Below are 13484 nucleotides of genomic sequence, written 5' to 3'. Positions count from 1 at the left end.
AGGCCAGTTTCCTTACTTCACACATATTTTACAAAACCAATTCTATCACTTGTATTCTATGAGTGTGCCTAACAAATGGGAAAATTTGTGAGGGTGGCATAAGGAATATCTGTCCAGACTTTTCTTAAAGCTCTGGTCATTCTACTGGTACCCAGGTAAACTTGTGTTTCACCATAAAGATTGAGAAAGCATTTGTCTTAAAAACGATAATCATAAAAACAAATATTTTTACCTGTCTCCTCCAACCGCCACCATCATAAAAAACCCCAACCCTTAACAAAACAAAAACAACTCTGTAGACTATTTGGATTTTTCTAATATGTCTCACAATTTGTGGGGAAAAAATTTAGTTGAAAAAAGCATAGATATTAAAGTGAGATTCAGGCTCAGTATATCTTGGGGTAGAGATCTAGCCTCAGAGGGTATCTATTCTTGACTTATCCTGAGACAAGAGAAAATGTGAATGCTCCTCATTCACCTGTCCTTCTATGGCAGTGTCTGTTTATGAGGAAGTCTCCTGATGAGGTGAAGTCAGGTCTGCCATTTTGCTGACCAAGAGTCTGATTTTAGGCTCAACATCATTAACATCGAACACTTAATTTTTCAGGCAACTGCCCACTCTCCTTACACATTTGGTCAGAGTTGGGTCATTTCATGTTAAGCTCCCGTAAAAAGATGGCTTTTGAGGTTGAGAACCTCCCTATGTAGTGAGCTGTTAGAGCTAGAAGTCACCTCAGTCGGTCTGTCACAGGTTTTTGTTCCCAATAGAATTCAGAAAAGATCTAAGTGGTGATCACTCAAAAAAAATAAGAAAGATTTATTTCTGGAGAGATTAAAGACTCCAAGAAGCCAGGCAGCAACAACCTCATCTGTCCAGGTTCAGAATGACAGTCACTGACCTCCTCTCCCATGAACAGTCAGCTGGACTGCAGGAAGGAAACCTGGATTTATGAGGCAGGCTCAAGTGACTCCTGCTCAAGCCCTAACGCACTTGTGCACTTGTTCTAAGGGTCCTTGGTTGAGAAAGCCCACGGGTCACAGGCTTTCTGTTTGTCTGAATTTGGTTCTCTTTAGAAAAGACGAAATCTCCCCACTCTTCTTACGGTGGCAGGTAAATTAATATTGAACCAAATGGTGGTAAGAACAGCAGATAATTGTCCCCAGACCCTCAGATCTGAGTTCTTTGTCTCCAAAGGCTGATATTGCTGGTTCTATTTCCTCATGCTAGAACAACTGCATACACGTAGGGGGAAGCACCATTTCATGGTGAGATGCTTTTCTATGAAGCAGTCCATGAGCAAACTGAATTACCAGTTAAGATGCTTGGAAGGAAATGGAGAGCTGAGGAAATGCATGAGCATAAAAACTCAATATGAAGGCTAACAAAGTTATGGGAGCCATAATCACAGGATGCAGGGAAGAAAATTCACTTAAAGCAGATGATGCCAGTTTTCAGTGAGGGCGCCCTGGATGTGTATCTGCTAATCTGGGGGAACAGCCAAATGGAGTCTTCCATTTTTTCGCACAACATATGTTTCCATTCTCAGTTTGATATCACAGGCTATTGCTATCCACACTGGAAAAGCCAATTTCATACTTTTTCCAAACAACTGCCAACGTGGTGACCATCAGCAGGGTGGCTTCCAACAATATGTGGCAAACTAAGTCCAAAGTCTAGAGAATGAGTGCACTATCTTCTTAAACACCCTCAAACTGGCTGTGTTTGTAACAACACCCCCACTTACTCCTCATTGCTCCCTCCCTTTTTTCTGGTTATTGCTTCTTCTCCTTCAAAACTGAAAACGAGATATCCAGATGGAAGTCAGAATCAAGACCGTCATGACTGAACTGCTTCCCTCCGTGCTTCCAGCCCCCACCCACCCCTCCATCCCAATGGTGCACCATCACTACCACTGAGAACCACAGTCTCACATCTCACTGTATTATAACACTGGCTCCAACTTTAAGATTTAACCTCTCTCCTAGGAAATTTCTCAACCTTCTTCCTTATGTGACAGAGTATCCGAGCCTGGAAGCACAGGTGGTGGCTGTCATACCTCTGGGATGAACACCACTCAGCCAGACTCACTGAAAGAACAATTCGTTTGGCCTTAATGCATAATTCTTCCTGCTGGTAACACCCTTCTGCCAACCAAAGGGTTCAGCTGTACTTCTAGTCAGGCCCAAGGTGAGAACTTAACGTTGTGAGTTCCAGTCCAGAACACTGGCAACTTGACTCTTTGGGCTCTTCTGCCTGGGGACTTCTGGTCTAGTCAGTTCCATGGAAGGCCTCATTTAGGGTAAACATGAGGACATTTACACTTAGAGCTCAACCACAAACAGGCAACTCACCACCTCCTTAATGAAAAGGTTCTAAAAACTCACATTGGAAAAGCTTCCAGCCCATCATCTATGGACATTGTTTCCTTTTCATTTTGGTTGCAATGATGTCTTTCCTCAGAAAGACTGTCTTTCCCCCATTGCCCCAACTTGTGTTTCCCCCAATGCTCCAACTTGTGTTTCCCCCAACACGTCCTCTTTTCTGCTTCCTCCTCCTCTTTGGCAATAAGGCTTCATTATAAGGTTTCTCCCAGGTAGGAAAGAACATGCTCTCGTGCCCTGGGGTTAGATGACTCTCCTTCTGAAGAGCCAGTCTTTGAGTAGGAGGGGAGAAGAATCCTGGAGTCCTCTGCCTGACGCCAGTTCACTGCAGGGAGCAGGGGAGCAGGCTGGCCCAGCACAGGCAATGTGTAGGAGAGAAAGCAGGAAGCCATTGATTTTCCAGTTGGCCAGTGAGTGATTAACTCTGCTCCATTAGGAGGGGCGGTTGATCACACCATCAACACCTCCCAAACCTTCGTATAATCTCCCCATGACCCTTTTTAATGAGAAAGTCTTGGCTGGAGCCTGTCAGAATCTGCCTTCGGGGCAAACAGGCACATCCCTACTCTGTGCAATGTCCACTTTCCACTGTAAGGCTGAGGTTCAGCAATGCTGACAATGGAAGTCTTTACAGAATCCGTGTTTGATGAAATGTCTTACCAGATTTGAATTAGAGCACGTGTTTTGTTTTAAAGATGAAAAGACCAATTCAAAGATGGCTTTGTAATTTTTAAAATTTAGCTATCTTCTCAGAAGGCTTGCTTGCTGGAGAATTTAGACTTCTGAGAAATACTGGTTTCCACATGAACACAGAAATCAACCAGAAAGGATGACGGTACATTTCAAACATTCTAAACTCGCCATAAACAATTTAAATAGGAGTTATAAGTAAATTATAAGTAAAGTCGGTCCTGTACACAAACACTGCCTCTGAAAGGCCTTCTCTGACCACCTCACTTAACACGGCATGCCTCTCGTTACTCTCTCCTCATATCCTATTTCTGTTTTTCTTCATACAACTTTATACCCTGCCTGCACTTAGACTATATATTTTTATTTTATCAGCCTCATCTTCATCCTGAGTGGATGCTCTGCCTTTGTGTGGCCCAGAGTCTGGAACAGTATCTGGCAGTTTAAGTGCTCAAAATTTTTTTTTTTTTGAAAAAAAATTCATTCATTCATTCATTTTTTTAAATGTTCAGAATACAACATTTTTTTAAATGAATGAATGATGCCTGTTGAGATTCAGTGATCCTTTAGTAATTAATGTTTTCTTTGGGCCAGGAGACCATGTTGGCTTCTTCAAATGTCCCAGATATATTGGCTGCCATTAAAAAAATGGAATGCTCCATGAATTGACACATCATCCTTGCTGAGGGGCCCTGCTAATCTTCTCTGTATCATTCCAACTTTTAGTATATGTGCTGCTGAAGTGATCATACTAATTAATGTTAATAGCATCATAGTATACAGAGTTGAGGGCACCTCATCCAACCTCTGCTTATTACATATGAGAGAACCCAAGTCTCAATCAGTGAAGTAACAATCCATGATCTCAGGGTGAGTTGATGGTTGAGGCAACACTGAACTCAGGTCTCCCAAAGGGGCTACACTCTCTACAATCGCACAAGGGGACTGAGAAGGCGTCCTGTGTGAAGTAACCAGGAGCCTGTGGTCTCCTGGAAGCTTCTAGAAGAAAGTCATTTCTACCTCTGTTGAGTCATATCAGCTTCTCTTACTCCTCCACGGGATAAGTTTTCTCCTGCTTTGAGATTTTCTTGGCCTGGGACTCTCTCCCCCAGGGACCTCATGAGGCTGGCTCCTCATCCGTCAAGACTTAAGTTAAAGGAAACTGGTACAAAGTGCCCCTCTCCAACCACCTTCTTTAAAGTAGGCTTCTGCTCTTCCCTGATCATGTCCTAACAGTAGTTGTACAATATTTAATTCCTGTATTGATTACTTGTTATTGTCTGTTTTGCCTACATATGAACCCCAGAGCAGGATGGAGTCTGTCTTGTACATTGCTTAATCTGTACCACTTGACATAATAATGTACCAATGGCATAATCTGTACCACTTAGCACATAGTAGGCCCTTGCCAAGTATTTGTTAAATGAATGAACAAATGACTAAATATATTTAAAGGTTGTTGCTCACCAATTACAAGGTTAAGAAAGAGATCTGCTACGTGCAGTGGCTCAGGCCTGTAATCCCAGTGCTTTGGGAGGCCAAGGCAGGTGGATCACTTGAAGTCAGGAGTTTGAGACCAGCCTGGCCAACATGGTGAAACCCTATCTCTACTAAAAATACAAAAATCAGCTGGGTGTGGTGACATAGTCCCAGCTACTCGGGAGGCTGAGGCAGGAGAATCACCTGAACCCGGGAGGTGGAGGTTGCAGTGAGCCGAGATTGCACTATTGCACTCCAGCCTGGGTGACAGAGCAAGACTCCGTCTAAAAAAAAAAAAAAAAAAAAAGAAGAAGAAGAAGAAAGAGATCTGACGCTCTTTTCAAAAAGCAAATAAAAGTTGGTTTCTGGTTTAAAGACTCCTGAGCAGTTCAGGAATGTGTAGAATTTCTATTTTCATCCTGCAAACACCTTGAGATAACCTTGGCCAAATTTGTTTCCCAACTTTCCATCAGGGCTAATGGGGAGCCATTCCATTAAGATGGAAACAATTCCATTTTAAAAAGACCCCTAGGATGCTACTGTAGTACTTTATAGATGATCTCCATATATCTTTATCATCCTGAACTGCAATGACCTCTTTACCTGGGTGCTTCTGTAGGGAACATCTCTTAAATCACCTTTGTAGAAATAGCCTTTATTTATGTTACCCAATATTTATTTATTGAATTGCTGCCAGATGCCAGGTTCAAGAAGCAATAAGAAACCAACTGGGAGGGAATGCAGATACAGGAGGCAGAGTGGCTTTTCTAGAGATGATGACTGCACTGAGACTTAGCAGGAGTAAAGCGGGTAGCAGGCAGGAATGGTGAGAGCATGAAAGGCAGAGGAACACCAGAAAAGGAGCACAAAGTAGAATATGTACCTATTGGATATGTAGGGGATGGTGGGGGGTCTCACCAGAGACAAGAACAGACAGGGGAAAGAGCTAGAGGTGGAGACTGAGGCAGAAGTCTGACTGCGAGAGGCCTTGTAGTTAATTTTAAGGTGCTTAGACATTACATGTTTTTAAAAGTTCACATCTGCATTTGAGATAGATCACTAAATGCTGTGGGGAGGATGGATTTGAAGGCATAAGAATAGCCCGAGGGAGACTGATGAGAACATCTACCGCAATAGTGCAAAATAAAGATGATGCAGGCCTGAACGGAGGGAATGTTTCCAGAAATGTTCAGAATACAAAATTACCAGGGTCTGTCGACGTCCAAGTCTTTATTAAATGAATAAATGCAACAACCCTGGCTCCCTGGAGAATAAGGCTCTGCTTACTACTTTGGAAAGTGTCTCAATCTGAGAAGTGAAGACCTCATGGACAGGAATTGTTTTACATCTGTGTTTCACGTTGCCCTGTCTTAAGAGACATCTCCACAGGCAGGCACAAGTACTGTAGGGTGGAACTCTGTGCTTTATTTACTTATTATCTTTGTCAAATAAAAAGCAAATCTGGATTTAGGTAAGGAGAGATGTCATTCGAAAGGATTCTTGCACGAAGGGAGTGGGGGCACTATGTGACACAGAGACCAAGAGGTCTGCAAGTGCCTCGAATGTAAAGGAGGAACGGGCTTTTCTATTACTTAGAGAAGAATGAACAAGGCTCAGGAGAACTGGATGTGGGGAAGTGAAATGGAAGGTGAAGGTGGGTCAGGATACTAAAACCATGTGTACCCTGACGTCAGCCTATTCTCAGAAGGGGCAGTTTGGTAAGGGTAGGTCAAAGTTCAGGGGTCTACAGGTGGAGAGAAACTTTAAAGTTTGGTCAAGTCAAGGTGGCAGGTATTTCGTCCAGACTGATCGGGGGGACAGAGTTCAGCTAATCATTTATGAGCCAAAGAATGGGAATTGAGAGAGTCTGTGTCTGGCCTTGTCACTAATAAACAAGGGAGGTATCTGTGGGTCTTATCTAAGCCACAGGGAGAAGGGGGGTTCCTTGTAGTAAATCCTTTCTTGGAACACAAAAAAGAGTGGGAGGATTATCTTCATGGTTTCTGTTTTCTAGCAACATAGAGAGCTCAAGGAAAATTCAACAAGGCCATTTTTCTTCCTCTCATTTTTAAGCCAAGAGATCTTGAGGATATTCTCTAACAGTTTTTCATTTGCAAGAGAAAATTTGAATACAAAAGGACTTCAGTGCAGATAGATTTTTTTTTTAATTTTTATTTTTTTTGAGACGGGGCCTTGCTCTGTTTTCCAGGCTGGAGTACAGTGGCATGAATATGGCTCACTGCAGCCTCAACGTCCTGAGCTCGGGTGATCCTCCCACCTCAGTCCCCTGAGTAGCGGGGCCCATAGGCACATGCCACCACACCTGACTAATTTTTTAATGTTTTGTTGAGATATGGACTCACTTTGTTGCCCAGGCTGGTCTCAAACTCCTGGCCTCAAGCAATCCTCCCACCTCAGCCTCCCAAGGTGCTGGGATTACAGGCATGAGCCACCATGCCTGGCTAGGTGCAAATAATTTAAAGTAAGCTCTGACATCAGCAAACTCCTTCAGGTTTTCAAACCACCAGCAACTTTTTTTTTTTTTTTTTTTTTTTTTGAGACAGAGTCTCACTCTGTCACCCGGGCTGGAGTGCAGTGGCGCGATCTCACCTCACAGCTACCTCCACCTCCTGGGTTCAGTCAATTCTCCTGCCTTAGCAACTCCTATATTTTAAGGGAAGGTTAAAGGAAAGCCTCCAGGAACTTTCTGAGAGACTGATGCTAGGCAAGGCCAGGACTTCTAGCACAGAGAAAAACACAAACTTCCTCTTAAAATGAACAGGGGGAAAAAGAAAGATACAGTCTTTGGCAAATGTTTAAATCCTGCTCTCATTGGCCTCATATATCTTACAGTGACTAGTTATACAATTGTTTTGGGGGTGAATTTATGCTCTTGGTTAGCTTCCCTTAGAGAAAGTCTCATGCCAAGATTTTGGATACACATGTGACTGTGGACCACTTGGTGACAGTCATGGAACTGCACACACAGGGCCGAACTGGTGCCCTCAGTATGTCTCATGTGAACACATAGCTATTCAGTGAAGACACAAGTGAAAGTTGGGCAGCCATAGGCTGGCAAGGTGACCTGGGAGACCACCACTGCCTCCTCCCAGCATTTCCCTGACTAGTCAGTCTCATTACCCATTTCTCTGAAATTTCATAAGGAGTATATTTGCTCATTCGTGAACATTCTCTCTATCTCTACCGCCTACAGTCCAGCCTTTTGGGCCCTTTCCAAAACTCTTCATTTCCTCCTGTCAAGAGACAAAATTACAACAAATTTAGCTTAAGGATTTTTTTAAAAAATCTTTTTTCTTCCCAGTGCTCAGTGCAGCTGGGATCCTTTGAAAATCTTAATTGGCTTCATTTGCGATTCTAGAATTGGGCAACATTTCATTCCATAAAATAGAAGGAGTGTTCCAATGGGCTCAGCAGAGGAGGCTGGTTTTACAGACAGGGAAGGGCTGAGGAAAGCCAAAACAGAGAACAAAAAGCAGTTTGGTGGTTTTGAAGTTACTTTCCTTGAAAGGTCAGAATAGGGAAATAGAATAATAGAAAAATGACTGATTAGTTGACATCAGGTTGCTTTTTTATACAGATTAAAATAGAGGGAAATTAATTATCTTGCCCATTGAAACTGGCCTTTATGGCTATTCTCTCTCTCAGAAGGTCAAATGAACAGATTAGTCTTGATTTGGTGATGTGGAACTTTAGCATGAGTGACTCCATTTTGGTTTGGTCTGTTGGGCCAAACCAATAGCCTCCTATAAATCTTATGTAACACTCCAAAGGGATCATTAATTTTAGGCCTAACAGTATGATGAAGTAAAAAGAAGCCTGGCTTGAGAATGGGCTCTGACGTTATTAATGTCTCACCTTCAGTTTCATCATATGTAAATGCAGATATTAATGCTTTACAAAATTAATGTTAGACTTAGTTAAGAATACATTTAGGCTGAGTGCAGTGGCTCATGGCTATAATCTCAGTGCTTTGGGAGGCCAAGGCGGGAGGACTGCTGTAATCTAGGAGTGAGAGACCAGCCTTGGCAACAAAGTGAGACTTGTGATATGGTTTGGCCCCTTTGTCCTCACTCAAATATCATCTTGGATGGTAATTCCTGTGATCCACACATGTGGAAGGAGGGCCCAGGTAGGAAGTAATTTGATCATGGGGGCAGTTTCCCCCATGCTGTTCTCGTGATAGTGAGTGAGTTCTCATGAGATCCAATAGTTTTATAAGGCAGTTTTCCCTGCTCTTGCTTCCTCTCTCTCACCTGCCACCTTGTAAGATGTGCCTCTTCCTTTTCCGCCATGATCGTGAGTTTCCTGGGGCCTTCCCAGCCATGCAGAACTGTGGGTCAATTGAACCTCCTTTGTTTATAAATTACCCAGTCTTGGAGAGTATCTTCATAGCAGTGTGAAAATCGACTAATACAGTAAGATGGTACCAAAGTAGTGGGGCACTGCTATAAAGATACTTGGAAATGTGGAAGTGACTTTGGAACTGCGTAATGGGCAAAGGTTGGAACTGTTTGGAGGGCTCAGAAGATGACAGGCAGACGAAGGAAAATTTGGAACTTCCTAGAGAGTTGTTAAATGGTTTTGACCAGAATGCTGATAGTAATATGGACAATGAAGTTCAGGCTGAGGTAGTTCCTATGGAAATGAGGAACATCCTGGTAACTGGAGCAAAGGTCACTCTAGCTATGCTTTAAACAAAGAGACTGCTGGCATTTTGCCCCTACCCAAGAGATCTGTGGAACTTTGAACATGAGAGAGATTATCTGAAATTGGAACTTATGTTTAAAAGGGAAGCAGAGCATAAAAGTTTGGAAAATTTGTAGCCTGATGATGCCATAGGAAAGGAAAACCCATTTTCTGGGGAAAAATTCAAGCTGGCTGCAGAAATTTGCATAAGTAACAAAGAGCCAAATTCTAATTGCCAAGACAACAGGGAAAATGTCTCCAGAGCATGCCAGAGATCTGGGCCATCCATCACAGGCCCAGAGGCCTAGGAGGAAAAAATGGTTTAGTGGGCAGGACCCAGGGCCTCCCTGCTCTATGCAGCCTCAGGATTTGGTGCCCTGTGTCCCAGCTGATTCAGCTCCAGCTGTGGCTAAAAGGGGCCAACGTATAGTTCAGGCCATTGCTTCAGAGGGTGCAAGCCCCAAGCCTTGGTGGCTTCCACATGGTGTTGGGCCCATGGGCACACAGAAGTCAAGAACTGAGGTTTGGGAACACCCATCTAGATTTTAGAGGATGTATGGGACCGCCTGGATGTCTAGGCAGAAATTTGCTGCAGGGGTGGAGGCCTCATGGAGAACCTCTGTTAGGGCAGTGGGGAAAGGAAATGTGGGGTTGGAGCCTTCACACAGGGTCCCCACTGGGGCACGGCCTAGTGAGTCTAGGAGAAGAGGGCTACTGTCCTCCAGGCCCCAGAATGGTAGATCCATTGACAGCTTGCACCGTGTGTCTGAAAAAGCTGCAGGCACTCAATGCCAGCATATGAAGGAGCTGCCCAAGGCTGTGGGAGTGCACTCTTACGGATGTGAGACATGGAGTCAAAGGAGATCATTTTGAAGCTTTTAAGATTTAATGATTGCCCTGCTGGATTTTAGACATGCATGGGGTCTGTAGCCCCTTTGTTTTGGCCAATTTCTCTCATTTGGAATGAATGTATTTACCCAATGCCTGTACCCCCATTGTATCTTGGAAGGAACTAACTTGTTTTTGATTTTACTGGTTGATAGGTGGAAGGGACTTGCCTTGTCTCAGATGAGACTTTGGACTGTGGATTTTTTGATTAATACTGAAATGAGTTAAGACTTTGGGGGACTGTTGGGAAGGCATGATTGTGTGTTGAAATGTGAGGATGTGAGATTTGGGAAGGGCCAGGGGCAGAATAATATGGTTTGGCTCTGTGTCCCCACTCAACTCTCATCTCAAATGGTAACCCCCATAATCTGCACCTGTTGAGGGAAGGACTAGGTGGAAGGTGATTGGATCATGGGGGAGGTTCCCCCCATGCTGTTCTCATGATAGTGAGTTTTCATGAGATCTGATGGTTTTATAAGGCAGTTTCCTCTGCTCTTGCTCACTCTCTCTTGCCTTCTGCCATGTAAGATGTGCCTGCTTCCCCTTCCTCCATGATTGTGAGTTTTGCCTCCCCAGCCATGCAGAGCTGTGGGTCAATTGAACCTCCTTTGTTTATAAATTACCCAGCCTCAGGTAGTATCTTTACAGCAGTGTGAAAATGGACCCTGTCTCTACAAAAAAATTAAAAACTCAGTCAGGCATGGTGGTACCTATCTGTAGTCCCAGCTGCTCAGGAAGCTGAGGCAGGGGGATTTCTTGAGTTCAGGAGTTTGAGGCTGCAGTGAGCTATGATCACAGCACTGCACTCCAGCCTAGGTGACAGATCAAGACTCCGTCTCAAAAAAAAAAAAAATACATTTAGAAGTGCTATGCCATCTTAAAGATTATTTTTAGAAATAATAACTGACTCATGGTTCCTAGGGGTGAAGAGCTGACATGAGACAATTATTACTGGAGTACAATCACATCATCTTACTAGGCAAGCACATTAAAATCTTCTTTTACATGTTTTACAGACTTATTGGCACACCCAGACACAGCTTAGGAAGAAAGTGTTGCTATAGATAATTAATAATTATGTTCAGGGTTACAAGACAAACCAAAAAACTACAAGTGGAAACCTAGGCTTGATGAATCTATAAGAATACAAGATTCAGAAGCTGTTTTATGAGATGCTTTTAAAAAGATTACTAACGCTCATGCCTGCCTTCTCACTCATATCAACCTCTAGTGTTCAAATGCACATAACTGCTGGGTGCAGTGGCTCATCCCTATAATCCCAGGACTTTGAGAGGCCAAGATGAAAGGATCTCTTGAGCCCAGGAGTTAGAGACCAGCCTGGGTAACATAGTGAGACATTGCCTTTACAAAAAAAAAAAAAAAAAAATTAGCCAGGTGTGTTGGCTTGTACCTGTGGTCCCAGCTACTTGGTAGACTGAGGTTGGAGGATCACTTAAGTCTAGGAAGTCTAGGCTGCAGTGAGCTGTGATTGCACCACTGCACTCTAGCCTGGGCAACAGAGCAAGACCCTGTCTCAAAAAGAACTCAAACAAAGCAATAAACGTACATAATCTTGGAATTTTGGATTTCAAAGGCTGATAAATGTCCAAGTGATCCCGTAAGAGTATTTGTCATTGCCTGGGTTTTGATTTGAGTGCCTGTTCACCTTAGCTTTTGGGATGACCTCACTCGGAAAACCCGTTCCACTTACCAAGTATATTTCCTGAACCAGGGTCCATCCCATGCATGGCTCTTTATATTTTAATCTTAAAGGTGACATACTAAAAAGGTTCTAGGTGGTTTTGTATCTCCTATATAAAAGTATGTTTCTCATGAATATAGAAACTTACTCAAAATTAACATCCACAAGGGCTAGATATAGATGAGCACATCCTTAAACACATCCTTTTAGGTAGCTGAAATGTTTTAAACAAAGACAGGCACCTGGTTTTCTGCAACTCAGGCTTTCACAGAGTTTTATTTTTTATTTTATTTATTTATTTTTGAGACAGAGTTTTGCTTTTGTTGCCCAGGCCGGAGGGCAATGGCATGATCTTGGCTCACTGCAACCTCCATCTCCCGGGTTCAAGTGATTCTCCTGCCTCAGCCTCCCGAGTAGCTGGGATTACAGGCATGCGCCACCATGCCTGGCTAATTTTGTATTTTTAGTAGAGATGGGGTTTCTCCATGTTGGTCAAGCTGGTCTTGAACTCCTGACCTCAGTGATCCACCTGCCTCGGCCTCCCAAAGTGCTGGGATTACAGGCGTGAGCCACCACACCCAGCCCACAGAGTTTTAATGATTTAATCCTTTCAGTGTTAAAGACACACCCTTTTGATTGCCCTGTAGGACAAATAGTCAATCATCCTTTGTAGATGAGAAGACTTTTTTTTTTTTTTTAAAAGCTCAGTCTCTAACATACATTCTAAAAGCTTTCTATGGTATAAATTTAGGTTTAAATTTCTAATTTCAGCCTCCAAAAAGACAAAGGTCTGAAACAACCTTTAGCTTGTTTAAAATGCTTACCCAAGTCAATGAGCCCTGATCTTTCTTTTTTTCTTAATACATTCTAATTAACAGCCAACATACAGTCCTCGCTGGCTACAGAAAAAAAAATGGAGACTTTTAGTCCATCACCTTGTGTCTATTCCTTCATGCTAAATATTTTTTCCAGTTATGTAGACAAACATTGAAAATTGTTCAACCTCTATTTATTTTGCAGAATTTGTTTAAGAAACCCTTGAGGGTGGGCTTGGATGGGCTCATCCTGCTGGCAGTAGTGTTACAGGTGTGCGATTACTTGTAGAATTTGTAGTAAATACAAGGTTTAATGTTTTCCTTTGTCTAGATCCTCAATTATGGCCTAATAAAATAAATCAACTCTCTTATTTTACTCATTTAGCCTTTGTTTGTTTCACTAGTATTAATTTAAAAGGAAGCAAGCTTACTGCTGCTCACAACTTGCTAATTTCCAAGTTACAGTTTTTGCGGAAAACCTTCAGAATGTCATTCCCCAACCCCCAGAATCAAATTGCTATGTATTCGAAAAGCATTTTCAAATTGAACAAAACATTTTCCCCCTCTGATTTCAGTGTCTGTGAATGCCAGAAGTAATTTAAGTTTAAAAGGAACAAAAACCTAACATCTGTTTCTATTAAATCTGAGTATATGCCATGCAAACAATGAATTTGTATGTGTGTCTATGTTTGTACACACACACACACACACACACACACACCCCTAAGCTGAGAGTAAGGCTTGCATGTTTGATGTTCTTCATGCCTTTGTGCCTGGACTAGGGGAGCCCTGAACTCACATGGAATTCCACACCCTTTGGG

At 42.8% G+C, this 13484-nt stretch overlaps 1 protein-coding gene and 1 non-coding gene across 2 annotated transcripts in view; both read right to left on the bottom strand.

The window, feature by feature from the left end:
- SGPP2 (sphingosine-1-phosphate phosphatase 2) overlaps positions 1-13484 on the bottom strand; it is a 141004-nt gene that overhangs the window by 62101 nt on the left and 65419 nt on the right. The gene's annotated exons all lie outside the window — the stretch shown is intronic.
- LOC129488924 (U6 spliceosomal RNA) lies at positions 3715-3822 on the bottom strand. The gene has a single exon (XR_008659768.1). It is a non-coding gene; the product is annotated as a U6 spliceosomal RNA (small nuclear RNA).

The sequence above is a fragment of the Symphalangus syndactylus genome, chromosome 8, assembly GCF_028878055.3.
Source record: "Symphalangus syndactylus isolate Jambi chromosome 8, NHGRI_mSymSyn1-v2.1_pri, whole genome shotgun sequence".
In the NCBI taxonomy this organism is placed as follows: domain Eukaryota; kingdom Metazoa; phylum Chordata; class Mammalia; order Primates; family Hylobatidae; genus Symphalangus; species Symphalangus syndactylus.
The sequence above is the reverse complement of the archived record's forward strand: the minus strand, read 5'-3'. Positions and strand labels throughout refer to the sequence as shown.